Source organism: Dipteris shenzhenensis, chromosome 5 (assembly GCF_047967505.1).
Source record: "Dipteris shenzhenensis isolate YYH24624 ecotype China chromosome 5, Dip_SZ_1.0, whole genome shotgun sequence".
Lineage (NCBI taxonomy): Eukaryota > Viridiplantae > Streptophyta > Polypodiopsida > Gleicheniales > Dipteridaceae > Dipteris > Dipteris shenzhenensis.
In genome coordinates, this window is record NC_141600.1 from 49,777,838 (window position 1) to 49,793,776 (window position 15,939).

Genomic DNA, 15,939 nt, shown 5'->3' on the forward strand with positions numbered 1-15,939 from the left:
GAAACTGATCAAACAATGGGAGCGTGGCTCCTTGAAGCAAATGCTTTCTACTGGCTAGCTGAGGGAACATCCACCTTCAGATAGGGAGTGGGTGAGGTTGGTCGTGTATCTCTGCCACGGGTTCAATACCCCTTTTTGTTTTTGGCCTGCCATGAGGTAGATTTAATTGAAGGAAGCAAAAATCGCCATTTTCGATTTTCAAAAAATCATACTTGATATTTTCTTGTCTACAAATCCTTCATATTTTTAGCCACTCTCTCTCTCCATCCCCCCCTCCCCCCCCCTCTCTCTGTCTCTCTGTCTCTCTCTCTCCCCCTCACTTTCAATTCATCATCTCTCCACCCTCTTTTTTGCGCTACAAATCCAATTCGTGTTCTTTTTAGGTATTTTAGATTTTGGGCAGGCCTTATGAATGATTTATTATCATTCACCTTGTTTTTTTGGGAGTTTCCATACCCGGTGACCAAGATAGAATCTTGAGCTACCCCAACACATACACACCCGCACAGTTGTTGGTGGCAGCATCATATACTCACCTTTGCATTTGTTGAGTACTCGCATTATATTAAAGTTGAAAGAAAAGAGATTAGCCATGTGAGGGGCTCGACGGAAAACATATTTCTCAACAAATCACAAAACGCGAGGTTTCAAATTTTGAAGGTTTTTGTGAGAATATGCCGATTTTGTAGCTAAAATATAACTAAATTGTCTAAAAGTTTGCAGATTATACAAAATTGAGAAAGTGTGTTTTGGGGGAAGAGATTAAATTTAAATCACTGCAAGGTGCGAGGTGAACACTACGAGTCGATAGCTTTGGATTGGCATTGATGTCTGGGTTTTGTAGAAGAGGCCAAATGACTGCGGCAGTCTGCGAGCATCACGAAACTATGCAGCCTTGGCGTTGCTGCGAGGCGCTTTTACGTAGTGCGGATTCTTCCTTTCACAGTTCTCCGCGTCAACAGGTTGGCAACTCTTGTGCTCAGGCAATCAAGAACCTCTCCTATGGCTTCCCTCCACAGCCAGTTGCACTATCGGAGCTTATTCAACGGCTTGCCTTTCGTCCTGCTGGACAGACCTCACTTGCAGTGGATTTCCTTTGCTCTTGCTTTGGAAATGACTCAAGTACAGAGCGCTTCTTGCAGAAGTACCTCACGGACCCCCACGAGTCGTCCGGCAACCGAAAGACGAAGAGTCTGCAAATAATGATTCGCACAGACTTTGTGACTTCTAACTGCATCTCATAAAGTTACTACGGAGTCGCTATGGATCGATCGCGGTACACTTGACGTTGGGTTAAAGGCATATGCGAGAAGGAGCCTGGAAGAAAGGGAATGCATCTCGTCAAAGCATCGAGTAACCGCACGGCCAGCTTTAGGTCTGGAGTACATGTCCATGTATCTAAACCCGAAAAACTGCGAGAGAACCGTAGCTGGAAGAGGCCGAGGTTAGATCAGGCAGTCACGTCTTTGGAACGGATTCCCGAGCTGCCTTCGATCGAGAACTTTACATGCATCTTGCACAATTGTAGGGGTGGGGGAAATCGAGCTCATGGCAAGCGCTTGCATGCCTACATGTGTGAAAGTGGGCTGGAAACTCATAGGTCTCTTGGGAACTACCTTGTCCCGATGTTGGTGGAATGTGGAAGCATGCGCGATGCTCAGAAAGTTTTTAACAGATTGGTTGATCGTAATGTGTATTCTTGGACTTCTCTCATCACGGGCTATATTGAATGCGGGGAATCACGGCATGCGCTCAACCTTTACCAGAAAATGCAAGATGATTGTGTAGGTCCTAGCAAGTATACATTCGTGGCACTATTGAAAGCTTGCGCCAGGCTGAAAGATGCTGACACAGGCCAAGAAATACATGCAGACGTTGCTGGAAAGGGCCTGGAAGGAGACCTCTATATTGGCAACACTTTGGTCGATATGTATGCCAAATGTGGCTTGCTTGTAAAAGCACGGGCAGTGTTTGACAGGCTGCCAGTTCGAGATGTTGTCTCATGGAATGCGCTGATGGCAGGGTACGCTGAACACAGGCTTGGTGAGGAGTCACTGAACTGTTTTGAACTGATGCAACTGGAGGGTATCTCTCCAGATGCTATCACGTTTGTTTGCAGTTTGAAAGCGTGTGGCAGCATAGGAGCCATAGACAAAGGCTGTGAAATACATGCTGATATTACTGAAAAGGGTTTGGACAGGGACCTTTTTGTTGGCAACACTTTGGTTGATATGTATGCCAAATGCGGCCTCCTAGCAAAAGCACGGGCAGTTTTTGACAAACTTCCAGTACGAGATGTGGTCTCATGGAATGCGCTAATTGCAGGATATACTGAACACGGGCTTGGTGATGAAGCGCTAAAATGTTTCGAACAAATGCTACTGGAGGCTCTCTCTCCGGATGCTATCACAGTTATTTTCAGCTTAAAAGCATGTGGCAGCATAGGAGCCATAGACAAGGGCAGAGAAATACACGCTGAGATTGCCAGAAAGGGGTTTGAAAGAGATATTTTTGTTGGCAACACATTGGTCGACATGTATGCTAAATGCGGCTCATTTGCAAAAGCACGGGCAGTGTTGGACAGGCTACCAGTTCGAGATGTAGTTTCGTGGAATGCTCTAATTGCAGGATATACTGAACAAGGGCTTGGTGAGGAAGCACTGAAGTGTTTTGAACAGATGCAACTGGAAGGTGCTCCTCCAGATTCTGTTGCATTTGTTTGCAGCCTGAAAGCTTGTGGCAGCATAGGAGCTGTAGACAAGGGCCTAGAAATACATGCTGAGATTACCAGAAAGGGGTTGGAAAGAGATATTTTTTTAGGCAGCACTGTGATTGACATGTATGCAAAATGTGGCTTGCTTGGCAAAGCACAGGCAGTATTTGACAGGCTTCCAGTTCGAGATATAGTCTTGTGGAATGCACTAATCACAGGGTATGCCCAGCTAGGAGAGAGTGAAATGGTTTTCCAAATGCTTGAGAGAATGATATCAGACGGTGTAAAGCCAGGCAGGGTCACCTTCCTTAGTGTTCTTACTGTATGCCATCACGCAGGTCTAGTGGATAAGGGCCAGAAGTACCTTGAGGCCATGAGCAAAGATCATGGCATCAATCCAACTCTTGAGCACTACACTTGCATCGTTGGTCTCCTTGGCCGTGCAGGTCAATTGGAAACAGCAGTAGCAATGGTAAAGAAGATGCCTTTTCATCCTGATCTTGTTGTGTGGCATACTTTGTTGGGTGCTTGTCGAAGGTGGGGTAATGTGAAGCTTGGAAGAGAGGCCTTTGAACATGCAGTGCAATTGGATGAAAAAGATCCTACAGCTTATGTCTTGATGTCTAACATCTATGGAGATGCTCACATGCAGGAGGAGGAGATGGAGATTGAGGCAAGGAGAGTGAAAGAACAAGCATGGAAGAAGACAGGTCAGAGTTGGTGGACTGATGCTGGAGGAATTGTGCATAAATTTGTGTTGGGGGATACAAGGCATTCTCAAAGCAAAGATATACATGCAAAGCTAGCAGATCTTTTCATCAAAATGAGGGAGGGAGGGTATACCTCAGATTGGCTTCCTTTGTCAAGGGAGAGAGCTGATGACACAAATAAAGATGGGTTATGTGGGCACAGCGAGAAGCTGGCTATTGCGTGTGCCCTAATCAATACACCCAAGGGGACACCCATTCATGTCGTCAAAAATCTCCAGGTTTGTGACGACTGTCATGTTACGACTGCCCTCATATCAAAGATAGAGCAGCGAACTATTCTTATCAGAGATGCAAACCGCTTTCATGTCTTCAAGGAAGGAAAATGCATTTGTGGGGACCATTGGTGACGTCTATGCATCTATAGCAGCCAGTGTCCCACTTTTCTTGCTCGAAATAGGTGAGTTGTACTAAAGAGGAGGGTGAAAACAAGTGGGGATCAAGAAGATGTCAATGTGTTGCTAAAAACAGCTCTTGTTAACATAGGGGCATTGCTACAGGTACTCTTTATCCTCCAATAGACTGAACTTGAGGCAGGTGGACTTGATGGTATTGCCTCATGTGCCCGAGTATCTGTAAGGTGAACATCCCCTGCAATCTCATGAGCAATAATGCCCCTGTAGAGGAGAGAGATTACACTGTTTGTAATTTGTTTGAATCATCGTAGTCAGTTTGAATGAAAATTTGCTTGCCGCTTTTAGTACTTCTATTGGTTCCGTGTTCTTTGGTGCATACAGTGGAGCCCTCGGCTCTGCTCACACCTAGGAAAAGATAACAGGCAAATGTACATAATAATGGAAATGATCTAAAAAGTAAACTAAAAGACTATAGAATGACGAATGATGAATCACATCTGTGAAGACTATAGAATCACGTATGTGGAATTGGGGACAAGCCAGTGCAATGGGAGTTGTAAGATTGACAAATCTGGAAAGGAATTGTCAAAACCACACAATGAGCTGGAATCAATGTTTTCATTGCTATTGGATTAGGCATATAACATCAGTGATACATGGCATAATACATTACCTTGCTCATTCTCCACTTGATCCTTCAGTCTCTCGTAAGGACAGTGAAAGAGTAACCATATGAGCAGGCCATTGTAACATTTGAGCGGCTTCTCTTAGCTTGGAGCCTGTGGAGCCTTGGTGTCTTCATGATGTAATATTGGTATTATCAGACAGACACATTTTACTTGTGTCTCTATGATGGGTGCTCTGTTTCAAGTTTCAAGCTACACCTCAGCATACTGCATTAGTTAGTGAGCATGTGTGTCTTTCTTATATTGCCAGTAGAGGCAAGCTCATAGAGAAGCTCCACAATATATTCATGTGATGAATGCGGACGATATACCGGAAAGGATTTCAGTAGAAGAAGCAAGTCAAGCTTTGTCCTACTCTCTCCTACCAGTCCCTAGGACAATAATCAGGATCCTTACACAAAACGAGAATTTTTACTTATTGAGCACTTCTATGGACCAGAAGTTGGACCCTCCCTTCGAGGCAGGCCCAAGCAACTCATCAAGTGGGGATGGTGTTTTAGATGTGGCTCACACCTGCTTCGATTGATAGAAAGGGATTCGTGCATATTGAGAGCACAGGCCGTCCATTCTCGGTGTTGGATACGCCCTCATGGGAGAATACAAAAGAGTACGTGGCTTTTGGTGATTCGTATCTCGTTGTTGGTTGACAGTTTCTCATTGGTCCATGCAAATAGGGCTTAGGTGATTTGCTAACTCGTGCATGTGAGGGTACCTGGCAGAAACACGACGTGCTGGTGACTCTGGACGATTCGGTGCATAGCGGTGCTCTGATCAGTTAGTATATCAGGAGATGGCGATCTCCTTTCTCCTTCCTTTTGTGGATCCTATGGTTCTTTTTTGTAAGACTGCAACAATGCTAGTTAGCTTGAGCAGTTAGTCGTAGGTTCTAGTCAAGTCTTTAGTCAAGGCTTAAGGATGTTGATGGCATGGTGATCCCCGGACGCACCAATGAGTATCGCCTTAAATTCTTCTATGCTCGACTACCTTGAGGGCCAGCAGACCCTCTCTGTCATTAGAGAGAATCTGCTGGGGGGGAAAAAATGTGATGTAAAAAATTGATATTTTTATTTGGCATTGGTATTGTTTTCTTCTATGTTTGATAGCCTAGCGGCTCTCACTTATTTCTATTTTCTAAGATATCGTATGGGATTGAGACGATGAGTAGAATAAATCATTGTAAATACCATGGGTATGAATTATAAATACCTTGGTATGGGGTGAGAGTTATTTGTGTATAGGATATTATGGGGTTTTTAGAAAATAGGAAGAGTGAGTCATATAAAGAGGTGGGCTCATGTCCATGTGTTCCAATAATATAAGAGCAATCACATGTCAAGCGTGTGGAAGGCATGTGGAGGAGTGTGAAGTCAAGAGGAATCCTTCTAGAATTCCTATGTTGAATAAGGATGATGTGGACATGTGGAAAAGAGAGGGTCCCTATGGGCTCCATGTGGGGAGACTCTTGACTTTCTTAATATTTTAAGAGTCTTGAGCATCTTTTGATGGGACACATGGCAAGAGTAGCCAAAAAGGACATGGATGGTGACATACGGGCTTATGTGATTGATGGGAAAAAGAATCTACAGGCAGTAATTGTAAATGGGTGAAGGAGGGTGACAAAATCTCTATAAAAGGAGCCCTCCTCTCCCTTGTTCATTAATCTCTTCCACCATTAGGCCTCATGCTGCTGTAGCTCTAGTCTCCTCAAGGCTCTTTCATGAGCCTTCTCTCCCTCTTGTAGATATTCTCTTATGTAGACTCTTGAGTCAATCTCTCTCTAGTTCGTTCTCTCTCTATGCGTAGTCTTGGAGCTTCTGCTCCCTCTTGTACATATGAAACCTCTTCTTCTCCCTTGTGTTTGTAGTGTTTTGAGTTGCATTGGAGTGCCTGTGAGGTGTTGCCCATGTGGCAGCCCCCTCTCCACCATGAGTCTTTTGGGCACATGCCCTAGGTCTCCCTCCCCCATGCTCTCCTCATATGGGGGCTTACAGATGGGGAGGTGACCTTTCCAACACTATCTGTGTATATGTGAAGAGTGGTTCTCATTAAATTGCCAACACTCCGACAGTAAAAGTTGCTCATTGCCATCTTAGGAGGACATTGCTTTCATGACTTTTTACCAGATTTGGATGGGGAACAAGTTTGGCACTTACCTTTCCCATTGAAAGCATGGAGCCTAAGATGCTCCACAAGTTAAGAGGATGCCTTAAGGAGCCTGTTATATTTTTTATACATTAGAAAGTGGGATCTACACTAAGGAGCACATGCTACTGTCCAACAGCCAGCTGAATTCACCCTTAATAGGTCCTAGTATGTAGGAAATCATTTGTTTTTAGCGATGTATTTCAATGTTGCATTTTGCTTTCTCCTCTTTCTTCTAGCAGGCCATAGGCTCATAAGCTGAGTTCATGCCAAGGATCCCTCATAATGATCCTGTTGGAAAGGTCACCTCCCCATCTGTAAGCCCCCATATGAGGAGAGCATGGGGGGGGTGAACCTGGGTCCTAAGGGATGGCCACATGGGCAGCAAGATGGCTGCCATGGGGGCAGAAATCAGAGAAAGAAAGAACCTGGAGGAGCCATGGTGGCTGCAACAAATAGATGGAAAGTTGGCTACGGAGGTCTAGCTTGGATCTGGCCTGTCAGAGGCTTATTTGAAGCAGCACCAAATGGCGTAGAATACCCAGGAGAAAGGCGAGCCACGTGCCATTGCTTGTGGGCAGGCATATGACCTGCAACAGAGCTTGCAAGTGGTGCAGCAGAGATGGCAGGTGGACAGCAGAGGCGAAGGCCTGACTAGACAGGCTGGTTGGGCTGGATACAGCCAGCCAGCCAGGCCTGGTTGAAGGCCAAACCAAGGCTGGAACCTGCATGAAGAAATGGGGCAGTCAGCCCCAGTTTTGGATCCCTTATAGGGCTGGACCAGCAACAGACTGGTCGGCCAGTCTGGTCAGCCAGGATGTGCATGCTGGTCGGTTTTTTTGCAGCCCTTGAAGGGCCTATAAAAGGAGGGCCTCCAGCCCTCATTCATTTTCACTTGGAGCAGCCTTTGAAGAGCAGCAAGGAGCAGCATCAGCAGCAACAGTTGGGGCCTCATCCTTGAGGTGAACCTGGCTGGAGACCTGCAGACTTAGCTCACTCAGAGGGCTGCCCACCTAGGCTGGTATGCAGACAGCAAGGTGGAAGAGGTCCAAACGTTTATAATCTTTGCAGCTTGTTTTTTTCTTGTTTGCATGGCAGGACGTTTTAATTAAAAAATAGCTTTCATACAAACGCACTGAGTAATTTCGTAATAAACCTCATGTGGGAAAAAAAGAGAGGACCTTGCTGCCGTATGGCATGTGTATGAGAAAAGAAGGCTTATCAAACAAAAGGGTTCGAGTTCGCATTTCAAAGAATGTTTTAATGAAAAATAGTTTTTATACAAACTTATTGAGTAATTTCGTTATGAACATTACGTGAGCCAAAAAAGAGGACTTGCTGCCGTATGGCATGTGTATAAGAAAAGAAGGTTAATTATATTATGTCGTCTTGAACCAGAACAAAGAACGAACTTGAGATTTTCTCTTGCACAGTACTGTAATATACAAAAGAGCGAAATAACTCTTTTTTTCTTACGATGAGGTATTTAAGGTTAGCACTCACCATTGCTAGTTAGTAACGAAGTTAGTGTCGAGAGGGGAAAAAGCATGCCATTCTCAACTTAAGTGGCGTTATCACATTGTCAATTCGATATTTCAGCGAGCTCAAGCTGTAGGATACAAAAGAGCGAAATAACTCTTTTTTTCTTACGATGAGGTATTTAAGGTTAGCACTCACCATTGCTAGTTAGTAACGAAGTTAGTGTTAAGAGGGGAAAAAGCATGCCATTCTCAAGTAAAGTGGCGTTTACTTATCACATTGTCAATTCGATATTTCAGCGAGCTCAAGTTTACCGCATAGGGTCAACAAAAACACGAAACAAATAATGTAAATGATGGATCACGAGATGGTAAAGCAAGTTTAGTACACCCATACAATCTCCCTGTTTTATCCGTAGATGCAATGTCGAAGTATGTGCCATATCGTCTTTGAACTTGGAAAAGTAAAGTTTTGGCAAAATATGGCACTTTCAAAGCTAGAGACGTTGCTTATCCCATTTTCATGCGAGTTGACTTAACTGATGCAAAATCTTGTGAAACAATCACTCTCCATGTCCCACACACATATGTTTCACCATTGAAAGATGTCTTGTAGTTGATGGATTCTGTAGGATAGAAGGCCCAACCATTACAAAAAGAGTTGCAGGAGAGGGCGGTACTTCCTTTGTGTCACTATGAGTTGATGTGACACCAACAATCATCAAGGGTGAGCCATCTGATGGTCTTATTTCTTTTGTCCCAAAAAAACCAATACGAGTGTACGCACCATAGGTAGCGAATCAAATGGAAACAACAAGAGCTTCTTTTGTAGCATTGATGGACATTATAGCCTTTGTTGCTGTCACAATAGACCTTGACGACCCACCATCTAATTAGATAATTGTTGTGGATGGGCTAAACTCGAAAGATCGTGCCACGGTAAGGTCGTTAAAAACCGAAGAATAGATTCATGAGTGTTCTTAAGAGACTTTTCATTCACTAAGTGTGCACTATCGTGAATCAGTTAACATTTATGGTGGAGAGGAGACACACACTGGCTCGGCTAGTACAAGAGTTTGTAGATGAAGGCATTGTCATGTATGTTGCTAAGAACATATCCTTTATGCGTGCTTGACATGCACTAGGAGTTTTTGATTTTACCATTCTGGCGGTAGTCCCACAGGGCAACCTTCGTACGTCATTACATGAGACTTTCACAAGCCAAGTGTCTTGGCGAGGCCATGGAAAGAAGGTACAATAGTGTAGACAAAGTTGTTTCCCATTGAAAAATAGATGTGCTAACAACATATTTTACTATTTAGTAGGTCGTTGGGGTGCTACACTTCATTACCCTAAATAGTTCACTTGTTGAGTTCCAGTGTGGTAGTCATAGTGTGGTGGTCATGGAGGACCCCGAATTAGCAGGGACCCAAGATGTCCATTTTGTTACAGCTGCGACAGTGTACAAACCATCTTGCATGTGCCATCTTTAAAAGGACGTGTTGTTAACCATGATGGTTCACAAGTAGCTATACAAATTTGTGGTAATCATGTAGATTATGTGTTGAAGCTCCACTGCCCTTTCATAGAGTTCCACAGTCTCAGTATCATTGCCACTAGGAACATGTTCTTTAAAAAAAGACCATTAGGAGAGTTCACTATAAATAGTGCTAGTTTTGTGATTGCATTTGCAGCAAGTGTTTGACTTTGTGGTTGCACCTGCTTTCATTGTACATAGACCTTTCTTTGTTCATTGATTGTACATAGTTTTGGCTTTGTAACCACTTCATTAATAAATTTTTTGGTGTCCCAAAAAAAAGTTCCCACTATAAATAAAACAAGCAGATTGTTGGACTTTTTAAATTCATGCGAATAGCAAACATGTTTAAAACCGCTTGCTCTGGTTATTGGTCCTTGTCAACTGACACTGTAGAGTCACTCTTGAAGTCCTTACAATTTTGGGTAGCAATGTAATCACTCAAATTCTAGACATTGTGTCGACTGTTTGTTAATATGCGCAAACAATGTGTGGTATTGGTAAGTCTCATCGATTGCCTTACTTTATTGTGTAAGTACTATCAATGACACCGTAAGCATTCCACAAAACTTTTTTTACAATTAAGACAAAGGTACAAGATAAAGCAATTTCAAAAAAAGGCTTGGAGGCAGTGCCCGATATCAACCCATACAATGTGGAAGTTAACATTGACTTTATCAGGAAATGGCCCTACAACACTACATGCTTTTGGCTTTTTATCCAACATATGACTATGAGGCCTAATGACATGAAAATTGGGCAAAAAAAGAGAGGGAACAAGCACTCGTTATACCATTGAATGAATCAACTTTGCCAATGACAATCACCCTGTTGGTTCCAAATGGAAAGAAACGTGCTGACAACATGTGGACGACAACAGATGAACAAGCATTGCTAGACATGATTAAAGCAAAGCCCAGCGAGCCTACAAAGGCAATTGCCATTGCTTTCGAGAAGCAACATTGCCTTGGAAAATAGAGCACACAAAACATTTGTAACAAAATATACAAATTGTGGGCAAGCAATTTCTGCAAAAACAGTTTACAAGTACAAAACTAGATGGTACTATCAGTAGAGGCAACACCATGGAACGCCATATCCTAGAGAGGGGTAATACCAAAAGATCATGAGGAAAAACATAAGTATGTACCAACAAAGCACATGCCTTGTACCTCGCTAAAAGTAAAGATACACCAAGTTTTGAATGTTGGTGCTGCACCTGCCTAGTGTTTAGATCAAATGTGAAACTTGCAAAGCCTGAGCATGAGACGTTTATGAAGCACCACAACTTGTGGGGGCAATGCACAACCTTGGAACGGCAGTACTTGTGTTCTCTATGTCATAGCCTGATTGAAAAAGGAGCAATACCAAAATCCTTGTCTCAAAATATGGGCCTTCCCAAAAAAACAAGTTACACGTCATGTTTGCATAAAATAGAGGAACGATTGGTCTCCATAAGAATACTGTTTGCACAAATTAGGGAGCTGACATAGGGCAGCTTGGGCTCCATGGCAATGTTGTAAATGTGTTCGCAGACATTGACAAGGCACATAACCGCACTTTATTGATGACAGTGTGATAGTGGTAGTTGCAATAAAACGATGTCTACAATATAACCACAACTATGCCAAAGGGCTAGTACATCCTACTATTACAATGCGTACTTTGCAAGAGCTACTAAGTAGCCCTCTATACTTGGAAAACAATGTCCAAATCAACGCGATGTGGATGCAACATATTAAGAACCTCCAAAACTCTGACGAGACTCAACAAACTGTTCCAGTGGAATGGACATTGGCAAACGACGACAATCTGGGCATCGACACATTGGTACACGGAATATATATAGCCGAACAAGTGGTAGATTTTGATGACAAACCAATAGTGGTTGCTCCATCGGAAGGGTTCAGTCCTCTTTCCCTTTTTTATGACAAGCACTGTGAAGAATTAGCGTTCCCAACCCTATTTTATGGACAAAGAAGATAATATGACACAAAACTAAACGAAGTTACCAAGACATCGTCAAGTGGGAACTAAGACATGAAGACCAATGATTTGCATTCTGCATTGAGAATTTGTTCATCAAAATGATGAAAGTCTTGGTTCGGCAAGTGTTCTCATCAAGTGGGTCTGAATGCACAAAGGAAAATTAAAAGGATGACTTTGCATGCAAAGACACCTTTGGTGGATACAAACATCAAGCAACTGTTTGCAATCCAAAATAGGATACATGGACTTTGCATGCCTGTGCACATCTGCTAACTATAAACAGAAGCTTAAGCGAAACATCTTTGCGATGGTGAGATAGTTGGGCCCTCCCAATTTCTTTGTGACCTTGGCTGCTGCTGCTGAGAAGTGGTGGGAGCCATTACTATCATGCCTACAAAGTCTTCACAAAGAAGAAAGAACACTGACGATAGCGGCATTGCCGTCATCATTCAAGACATGATTAGGTCGGACTGTGTCACAATAGCTCAATAGTATGCCCACAAGTTCTAGGTTTTGAAAACACTACTACGACAAGATGACACTATCTTAGAACCAACAAAATATTTCTTCTTTGTCACAGAATTCTTGAATAGAGGTAGTCGACATGATCATGTCTTGTTATGGGATGAGAATGCACCAACCTATGGACAGTGCGACAATAACAAGCACACAGATAGTTCAAAATTACTAATATATATGAGGGATATACAAACACAGAAACATTGAAATACATGCGCCAAAACAAACTAAAAATGTCAGTTCGGCTTCTTGAATCCACCAATCAGACAAACTCGTGTGCTACTACCTTTAGACAATACTTTTCACAAAAAACAACACAAGGACAACTTAAAGAAAATATCAGCTGCTTGCATTATTGCAAAAAGAAACATCAACTCTAGATTACGACAAATTCCTCAACCAAATGAACATGGCGAAAAAGGAATACATTTTTGCTCTGCGCAACAACATCTCTCAACCAATGTTGTCTGGAAAAAGAGAACTAAAAGACATAAATACAAACAATTTCAATGCTACGATCTCGAAACTGTGGGGGGCAAAAATAGACGTCCAATTTGTTACAAACTCTCATGGAGAAGCCTCATACTATTACATAACTAAAACCGGAAAAGAAACAAACCATGCAGTAAAAGCAGCAGCAGTCACCTACTGTATCCAGAACAACGTCCCCACGAATGAGCACATCCGAAAAGTGAAAAATGCAATACTTAACATGCAACATATAAGCACACAACAAGCTGTGTACCTTGTCTTTCATTTCCCTCAGTAACACAACAAGGGAATTTGTTACAGAAGCACTAGTGCTTTAGAAGAACAGACAATCCTACTAAAGAGACAATCAAAACATGAAAAATTGGACCCAACAAGCATAAACATATTCTTTGACGACATTATTACGAAATACCTTAAGCATGGGCAAAACTTAAAGGAAACTTGTTTGGCATCTTTTGCTACCAAATTCACTATAAAGAACGGCAAAGTATGAGAAAGAAAAGGTTTCAAATAATCCTATTCAAAAACTATAATAAAAATACAAAACCAGAGGAGCACTTTATAGAACTGTGCTTGCTTTACTTACCATTTGAGTCAGCGGAGCACTCTTTAGACAACACATTGCCAACTTGGCATGACATGTACAATACGAAAACAAAGATAATCAAATGTAATGAAGTGCTATTCAACAAACTTCTTGTAAACCCAGAATTGTCATCGAATAACAAGACCATTACAGGTTCCACATCAATACCAACAACAATAACAAATACAAGTACTAAAAAATTTGACTTCAGCAAAGAGATGAAGCTTAAGAACAATAAAAAACAAATAGTTTGCAAACAACAATGTGCAAATAACATCCTCTCCAATATGATGTACCACGAAATGTTCCGCCAAACAAACTTCATCTTTGGTAATGCGGGCTCCGAGAAAACATTCACAATCATGCTTCTTGTTCAAGCATTAAAAGGATCATACTCACACAAAGAAAGTGCAGATGCTGAGCTACCGTGAGCTCTCCTATTAGCATACACAGGAAAAGAAGTAGGGGGGATTGGGGGAAGCACGATACATGCAGCCCTCCACGTACCCTTATTAACAAGTGCATACACAATACTTTCTACAAAAAAACTATAGACCCGTACAAATCTCTATAGAAGTGTTGAACTAGTAGTTATTGATGAGATTTCATTGGTTGGAATGAACACATTTGTCATTGCTGATATGGAGATGCATGAAATATAGCACAACCATGATGAATCATTTGGCGAAGTTGACATCCTCTTTTTTAGTGACTTGTGCCAGGTGAGTCCCATAAAAGATTATTGGATATTCTCCCAACAATTAAAAGAAACATCAATACTAGGATCGTGTTGGAGAGCACACATAAAATACTATGAATTAAAAACTGATGTGCTAACAAAACGGCCCCCAGTCCTGGACTTGCTAAGCAAGATTCATGTTGGATCATAGACGACGAGCGAAGATATTTCCACATTAAACAACTCTTATGTCAGTCCAATACTGAATAAACACAAAATCCCACATCTCTTCTACACAAACGTTGCTAAAGACAAACACAATGATGATGTATTCCAAAATCTAGAAACACAACCACACATTCTAGCAACAATTGACCACAAACGTAAGAAATGCAACAAGAAAATAAACATCTCGGTGACCCAAAATGTATTGCTGGTTTACATAATGAACTACAATCTACAATTAAAACCAGACACGGTCATTGAAATTTGCTCAAGCAATTTAGACATCAACAATGGCATTGTTAATGGTGCAAATGGGATGTTTAAATCGGTAAACATTGATAACACACCTCCTATAATTTGGATTGAGTTTAATGACAAAATGGTTGGCTATAAAACACGTGCTCAAAACAAGTGCTTATACAATAGTGAACATCACCCACATGGACACCAATAACACAAATCACATACAAGTTTCAGATAGGGAACAACCACTTTAACACTGCTTGGAGAATACAATTTCTTATGCAACCTCCTACATCAGTGAGAACCATACACCGTTCTCAAGACCTAACCATGGACTCACTTTCTTTTGACCCACAAACATAAGAACACATGACCTCAAACATAAGAGCTCCCTTGCCTTTGACCCCTCAAATGTAAGAACACACGGCCTTGTTTTCACATGTTTATCACGAGTACGAAACCCAAGGGACTACATACCAAAAGACTTACATGATGATTGACTTACTGTGGATTGCCCTGTGAACGTAAGACACTCCAAGCATGTTGCCATAGTTTGGTGAAAGGATCAACGGTGCTCATAGGAACACTCATTGAATGCACACTAGTGGGTCGTCCCAAGAGAGATGGCTCCATGTGCTAAGGTGTAGCGAGCTATATACCAAAGAGTGGCCTTAAGTCCAACAAAAGGGCCAAAGGGGAAAAGAATGTGCCCTCAATGCCCCAATAATCCTCATATTCGAGAGTAGGCTGCTCAAACTAAAATAGACTAAAGGGATGAAATCATGTTGTGCATCGAGCATCCTCCACCACAAAACCACCACGTGGGGCAAAGAATGCATCCTAGATATCTGACTGATACCCATGCTGTGGTATAGGCTACTTGCCTTTGTCTAATAATGCATTCGTGACACCTTGGTTGAGTGATTCGCCATGTTGACCAAGTTGTTGCCCTCCATGTTGACCAAGCTATTGCCCTAGCTGAAGAAATGTACCTTGAAGCATGGAGGAGAGTGCATCAAGGCACTGTGCCTACACATCCCAAGATGTAAGAGAGAGAGGTTCAGTGGTAGGGACACATGTACCACTAGTAGATGCACCCATTGTGGAAGGCACATTCTCATGATGAATAGCCTCATAACTGTCATGTAGCAATTCCTCACACAATGTATATGCTTGTGTGCCATGGTGACTATCACTGGAAATAGGAATTCGAATGTAGAAGAACACTAACCTAGGATAACTAAGGCAATTAGGATAGTTAAGTCACCCCTGGTTAGTTTAACTCAACAAAAACTAGGACTTAACATAATCTTGGTTAAGTTAACCCTACTAACATAACCCTAGGTAAACTAAACCTAACCCAATCTAAATTAGACCTAATAACCTAACCTAAGTAAGACCAACCTAACTGAATAATAAAATAAACTAAGCCAAGTTTGCAAGGTCGAACAAATGAAGGTGATAGAGGTGAAGTGGGCTTTTTGCACAACGGCAGCGTGGCGCATTTTTGACAACAACAAGATGAAC

At 42.2% G+C, this 15,939-nt stretch overlaps 1 pseudogene across 1 annotated transcript; it reads left to right on the forward strand.

Moving 5' to 3' along the window:
* Positions 1-869: 869 nt before the first annotated feature.
* On the forward strand, positions 870-4,163 carry LOC147902135 (putative pentatricopeptide repeat-containing protein At3g11460, mitochondrial pseudogene; annotated as a pseudogene). Its single transcript, XR_015541033.1, has 2 exons — positions 870-3,880; positions 3,981-4,163. The product of XR_015541033.1 is annotated as a putative pentatricopeptide repeat-containing protein At3g11460, mitochondrial pseudogene (transcript).
* The last annotated feature ends 11,776 nt before the right edge of the window (positions 4,164-15,939 follow it).